A 7,819-nucleotide genomic window follows, 5' to 3' on the forward strand; every position below is an offset into this window, starting at 1 on the left:
GGAGCGAGTACCTGAAACAAACAGCAATGCCACCATCTGTGATGCACAAACCGTCCAGCACAGGAAATGAAATCCACTAGGGTGCATCCGGCCCCGAATGGCCCGACGTCATCCATTCTCACTCCCGCCCGAGGCCGCAGGTGACATCAGCGCTCGGACAGTCCGCCAGCAAACTGAGCTGACAACGCTACAGCTACTCGGGATTTTCACGGAAATATAGTGGCCGTGTCGCTAGCGCCTTTGGCTCCCACGGCGGGCCCGGGTTTGAGTTATGTTGCGGCATGGCCTATGACCGCTAATTTGACTTAGACAGCGCTTGCACTTCACAAAGCGATTGGCAACGACGTGCATCGCGTGCTTTTAAAAAAAAAGAAAGCTCCGCAGCGTTTGTCTCCTGCACACGCGTAGTGCTCATGTGGCCAGTGCACGAATCCCTGATGGCTGCAAAAGTCATTCCACATGGAGGGTTTGACCGAAAGCGACACTACAAGCCAACGTGCTGCCTCTGGACCAACATCACAGTCTGGGCCATAGGTATTGTCTGCTGCAGGCCTGAAAGAGTGTCGCCCTGAGAGCTGAAACTATCGATAGTATTTAACTGGGACCCGGGTACATCGCCGATATCCACGGTCTCGTCATCACCCGAATCTTCACCTGTGTTACCAGCATAGCCAGATGGTGATGAGATGAATGCAGATTAATATGGTGTCATTGTTCTCCCTATCATCACCTATCTTGCCGCTCTAAGATTGTCCTGCTAACTCTTCCAAGACTTACGCAAAACGTACACCCCTGCAGGTAGCTAGAACAACTTTACATAGTTGGTCTAACAAACAGTCAATGTGGGACATTCATACAAGTTTTAGTGTGCTGTACCATACTCGTCTTTCGGGGGAGGTGTCACCCTCTTGGGGAGGCCCTAACCCCTCTCGTGTCACCTCCAGGGAGGGAGGTGACCAAAATTTAGTATAATCATGTGGCAGCAACGGCACACATTTCAAGACTCCTGGTGGCATAAAGTTCAGTGCTAAGATGCAATTTTTAATAGGACCACGCATTTCTCTACGTTGAGTATACGCACGCATGATTAGCTCATAAAAATTATGCTAGAATGTTATCATGTCAGTTTACGAGGTCAAAAGCGAGCGCCGTGGCATTACTTTTCTAGCTATAGGCAAACCAAGGACCCATGCATAAGCTTGGAAGACAAGATCGAATGCCAACCGAATGCCGATCAAGGTCACCAATATTGCATGCCGTTGCTGCTAATTTTTTTCGGCTGAGTGGGGATGGAAAACAGAGTGACTATGGTGCTGAGGATAAAGGCCCTGTCCTACGAAGCGCGTTGCACGTTAGTAAACGATATTTGTGCATTATTATCTTTCACCGTAAAATTTACTGCAACATTTCCAAGCAAACTGACCGTCATAAATCATGCCTAGGATAACGGTTACAACTTGGTATTCTTATTACAAATATGCTAACATTTGACAAAGTTGAATTTCTAGAACTACGAACATCTTGGAAGCATGTCTGCGACCATCAACCATGCCATACCATCATGATAGCATTGTTACCCTCTGTATCCTGAATGGTCTCATTGTTTAAGCACGAGACCGAGCAACAATATCACAAATGTACTTTACCATACTGTACAGCTTGAAGTTCCAGGCACGAAACAGGTGGCCGGGTGGCTGTCAGTCTGCTCCCCAAAGCTTTTTGTCAAGAACAATTTCCGAAAGTTTCGGCGCAGCTGCGCCAAATTTGTGTCTTAACCACCCTACATCCAGCAACAACTTTGGACCTGGGCTGGCATTCATTGACTTGTAACCTATTAACTCTATTCTCAATGGGAAAGACCTTACACTAATTGGACCCCATCCGTGCATGTGCATACCTGTGATCCCGCTGTAATGATTAAGAAGGTATTTAGAGCCCGTTTCAAAATCGCCTTCTGATTAATGACGCCATAGAAACGTCATTAGATCCCCGTGATATTACAGGCTGTTTTTTGCTTATGGTCAAAACAGCATGGCCACTGCTACATTCGCAAATGCGATGGTGCTGCACATGTAGTACAGTCCGCGGAAGATGATTGGGTGTTAGTAATATTTTGCTGCTAAATGTGTGTCGCGAACACAAGCGTAAGCAATTTCGGGTTGTGCGACACTCGTCGTGAAAGGATCATTTTTCCTTATTTCTAGGCCACAGGTCAATTTTATAAAAAAGAAGAACGCTACTGTCTGCAAAGAAGTACGGCACCCAAAAAATGGTCACTTTCCCTAAGTTATAAGAAAGAAGGCGCAACGACAAATCTGCCTTTTTTCCCCTGCTGGCGTTTTTTTCTTCTTTTACTAACATATCTCTAACAGACAGCTCGGTTGGCGCTTTCTGCACTGGAGCACAGAACCTTGCGCGGGTTTATGGGTCAGCAAGGCAGTATGAAATCAGGGAAACATTACAGTAAGTATATATATATATATATATATAAATTTATTTATTTATTCATCTAAGTATTTCACAGATATGGTACGATAAATTCAAATGTAAAGCAAAAAATTGTGTTTTACAAGAAAGACCTCTTAAGCCGCATTACCATGAACTCCCGTTGGGACTTTGTTTCGAAGGGAGATCACGGTGAAGTTTGGTGTTGTGACTGACGATTTGTGCGGAAATTGTGAGAAAACCCGCAATTTGATAGTCCCGTTAACTGTGCAAACGGGAGATCACACTTATTTGACAAAAGAGTGTGAATCGGGGCTCGGAATGCGTGTGATCACTGGTGGCATGTGCCAGTGGCTTGTATTGGCACTGACGTGATGGGGAGTGTGCGTGCGAGGTTTGTTCTTCTGAGAGAGAACATTGTTTTGGTATTCTTCAGTCGACTGACTCCCAATAAAATGTGATATATTGATGCCTGATATATTGATGCCTATTGATATTGATGCCTGCCTCTACCTTTATATTTGTGTTTGAACATGACAAAGGAATGCTGGCAAACTGAGAGAAACACTAGCACTTATGTTGCAGGGGTGTACAAAGGCAAGCATTGGTACTGGTACATCATAATGATTTTGCCAAGGCTGTGAACCTACTGGCCTATTACAGCATGCAATTAGTCCATTGCATGCCATTATATCAACAATTCATTTTGGCAGTAGGAACTAGTATGTGCAGCTCATCAATGGGCATGCTCAGTATAGGCTCACATGATATGGCTTTGCAAAATTGTCTTTCCCTAAATAGTTCTGAAAATGTAGACGTTTATTATTACTGATGCACATTGTACTGTCCTCACAAATATTGTATGCAGGCGGGCACTAATCCTGAGTAATAAATGCCATAGTCACTGCAACTTGCGTGGGATGCTGGGTGCTGAGAAAGGTGGAAAAGTACTGCTGTTGGTGTCTTGGGCAGCACTTAATAATATAATCATCACGAGCCTTGTGTGCACTGGCAGCCACGTCCTTGCATTTTGCCAATCCAACCATAACTACATGCACTTGTCATGTCTCCAGCCTTGTGCAAGGTCAACATGTTTGCAGTGTCATTTCACCACATGTAAAATTGTCCTGTTATTTTTTAGTAAAGCAGCCAGATGGCTCAACATGTTGCATGACCATGGAAGTGAAAGATGTGTTTGCATCTTTCTCGCCTGCGTTTTCTGGATTCCCGACGCAGGCTGACCAAGCGATGCCACTTATTGGTTGTCTGCTTTGCTGAAAGTTATTTGTATATTGTATCATGTGTTTTTGGTCAGTCATATCTCAGATGGGAAGTCAATACAAGACCACATGCTTGACCCATCTTTTCATGCTGAAATTTAATATAAAAGCAGCATGGATTGCGGTCAAAAAACCATATGGTTGTTCATTATGTCATGCCACAGTACAGCACCGAGATAGTATCACAATGAAGCTATCGACCAGTGCCATTACACGATGTACGACACTGGTTGAGTACTCTATGTCAAGTCTATGAAACAGAGGCTTGTAATTCATGAATGACTGGTAAAAAATTATTCAACAATGCTAAATGACTGTCCACTGCAAGAATGTCGTTGCACCACAATGGTTAGATCAGGGTTAACTATTAATTGCATGAAAAATCCTAAGCAAAAAGAAAACATTCTTGATATCCCAACCTCACCATCTTTAGCATAGCAATAGCAATGCTTTGACAATCAATACATGGCAAGGTTAAAAATTTATTAATTGCCGTACGACACCATATTTCCAGTTACAAACAATAAAGACAATGTTACAAATTTATTAATTTTAGTACGACACCCCATTTCAAGTTACAAACAATAAGGACGGTGACTACTGTACACATCACCTGAAATCAATGTCAGGGCTACAGCACTGCGCGCAATGATGGGTCGACAATAAATTATTGACAAAATTATCAACATCAAACCAACAACAGCAGCAGCACAGCATATCGTGCTTTGATATTAATAATTTGCCATAAAAGCTGGCGATCGCTACATTGCGCATGTGAAACAGTCCACGAAAGCTTTTCTTACGGCCAGCACCAAGACAAAAAATCCACAAATAACCCACCCACTAATCAGCCCCTCCGACACAGCCCCCGCGACGAGAATGTCCGATTGGCGTCAGCTTTCGTGAGTTTCGAGGTATTCTTCAGGTCTGGCTGCCAGATGCTGCAAGGTTTTACTGTCGTCACAAGCCCATTTCATGACGCCATCAAACAATGACGTAATGGGGCCCATTTTTGTAAACTTTGAAATTTTGCCGCCCAGCGTCGTTTTTGAGCTTTGAAAGCTTACCAATAGCTACAAGGAAGCATTTCCCATCATATCTGATGCCTAACTTAATATTTTCACATGTGGAACATTCCCTTTAACAAGATCCTAAGTTCAAGATGCTCCGATGAACCACATTTGACGTCAAATTTTAAGAAGTCCTTAATGTTGAAGCGAATTGGCACGGATTCCTTTGATTAAGTTATCTGGTACGTCGGGCCGGACCAGATCGAGCCGAGGGATCGGGAGAAGCGGATTGGCGGGGGATTGATCTGAGCTAAGCGGACCGGACTGAACCGGGTCCTGAAAATTCATCCCGCGAAATGCTCTAACCTGCGGTGTGTAACTTTTTACACGTCTTTTATAGCAGATATGCGGATCATTCAGGTGATAGCTCCACCTATCGGGCGCTCACTTCTAAGCTGCAGACAATGATGTTCAATCAGCAGTCAAGCCTTGTTGGCTGCAGTGGTGGTATCAGGGTGTGCTCATTGAATTACCTGTGATGTGTGACTATTGATAAATGCAAAAACAAAAATGCATGGGTATTCCTGTATTGTTTCCATGACTTTGTGACTGATAATTGTGGGTCAGGATCTTGTACATATGCAAATTAAGTGACAGCCAGTGTTGGAGGTCTAGTGTTTTGGAAAGAACCGGTGAAAGCCAGGGACTACGTTCATGATCGGCTAAAGGACCAGAGGACCAGGATTTTGTTTGATCCAGAGTTTTATTTTGTCGAAAGGACCAGCGAGCGCCAAGGATCCAGGATCTTGGTTTGTCGAAAGAACCATTGCGAACCAGGATCCAATGTTCCATGTCGTCAAATAGACCAGTGGGAACCAAGATGCAGGATTTTAGCTTGTCAAAAAACCAGCGGGAACCAGGATGCAGAGTTTTGTGTGACGAAGGAACCAACGGGAACCAGAATCTGAGGTTTTGTCGAATGGACTGATGTGAACCAGGAAGCAAATATAGGAACCAGGCACATTTCAGCTTTTGACGGTCTACAATTGGCTCAGTTTTAGCTAGGGAGATGAGTCCTATCATGCTTTGATTACCTCTAGGTGATGATGCTCGGCCTGCTTCTTTAAGTTGATAAAAAAATGCCAGGGATATCAGCAAATCAGAAGATGTTGACATGATTTGTGGAGTGCGCTCATCCGTCGATCATCCGTGCTAATGAGAGGCGATACCCTGCGTTGCCCACATTTCGTCGTTTTTTACTCGCGTTTCCTACAGCATCGACTGATAATTTTGCGCAGTTTATAACGATTAATAATTCCTTCATAGCTTGTGGAGAGCTCATAGCACAAGCTATGCCGATGTTTTCGAGTGCGTTATATTTCAAGCAGCTGTTTTGTCTTCATCCAGGACGAATATTCTTATTTCGAAATGTAAATCCTACGAGTAATGTAGGTAAGTAGGACGTTTTTCAGCTGCCTGCGCTCAGAAAGTTTAGAAACTATCCAAGTCATGTAGAGGCAGTCGTTGCTATCTCCTGCTGTTATCGGAGCCTCGGCCAAACGTCGTTCGTTGTTCAACGAAAGCTGAAGCCAGCCGCGGTCGGCCAGACGATGCATTCAACCGCTAGATAAAATCTCAAACGTTTTCGTTATAAAAGCGATGCAGGTTTGCTGATTCAGCACGCATTTATAAAAAAACGATTCTGTTCCATTGCGCTACGTTGGAACGCATCGATGTTCCGGGCAATCAGCTGAATACTTACTGATTTTCCCGTTTTATGTCAATTTTTAGGGCGACAGTCTTCGCCCGTTGCAATCAAATACGCTTTGATTTCTGGCAGCAAACCTTTTTACGGTTGATCCAGAAGTTCACGACAGGAGCCTGCCGGAACAGAACCGACGCCTTTTCGTCCTCAGGCGGAGCACATTCGTTTTTCTTTTGTAGCAGCAGAAGAAAGCGTGTCTCATCACGACTTAAGTATCCGTGGGACCGTTTTATTGCTTCAACTCACCAGCTTTATTGTTGTATTATCTGGCGGCTTACTGGCCTGAAAATGTAGTCATGCAAGCACTTAGAAGCATGTTTCCGGCGGCATATATGGACAGATCAAATCTAAAATGGCGAAAGAATCTGGTAAGCATTAGCAGGGTATTGGTACGCCGTGAAGGTTATCAAAATAGCTGTGCTTCTTATTATCATGTACCTTTTTGTTATCTCGCGTCTGCTGCACCTTATGGTCTGGTCCAATGAAATTAAATGCACCAAGGTAACCAGACAAAACTAATGATGACGACGACGCGACGAAAAATATGGTGCGTATGCAAATGTTTGTCAGGGTACGTGACCAAAGGGGGAGGAGGGGCTACATAAATCTTTGTGTTCCTGCTTCCGCCCCAGCATACTTAGCGCACGGACTTTGATTCAACTTATCGGGTCCCTGATTGAAATGGGACCGAGTGTACCCGTTCCTTACTTGGCCCCTAGCTGACACAGGGCCCCTTCATTATCTCATTTTTCAAAAGTTTTCCAAAGTAATTTTATGGTGGGAGGACCGCGTCCAAGGCGAGAGACTGACGTTCAGGTCCTGGTCCTGCTCTCGTTCAATAAATAGGCCACTGGTCGACTCGGGGCCCCTGTGTGTTAAAATGGCCTCAGCAAAAGAGGCCACAGACAACGAAATGTCTTTGCCAAAGCCACGAAGGTCACATAAATCAGCATATTTAGAAGAAAAAAATCGTTAATACCCATGCATTCATGCATGCAGCATCTAACAATCCAGAATTAGCTCAACACACCGAGAACACTTCATTGGCTACAGAGATGATTGGCAAGGCTCCCAATGTGCCCAGTTTTTCCCATTTTCTTTGTGCCATCCTATAAACGCGGTTAATCGGTTTTTCCTAATCATGTCTGAGCCAGATCTTGTCAAACCTGTCAAGCCATGCAAGGTTGCCAAACACTTAACGCCTGTATGTACAAACAACCAATTATTCTTTGATAGAAATAAGGTGCCCAGCCAGCGGGCATGCGTAGTCCCTACGTTGAAAGAAATGTTCTACACCTGAAAATGTTGAAGCAAGCATA

Source organism: Pollicipes pollicipes, unplaced genomic scaffold, assembly GCF_011947565.3.
Source record: "Pollicipes pollicipes isolate AB1234 unplaced genomic scaffold, Ppol_2.1 Scaffold_2555;HRSCAF=2994_pilon_pilon_pilon, whole genome shotgun sequence".
Lineage (NCBI taxonomy): Eukaryota > Metazoa > Arthropoda > Thecostraca > Pollicipedomorpha > Pollicipedidae > Pollicipes > Pollicipes pollicipes.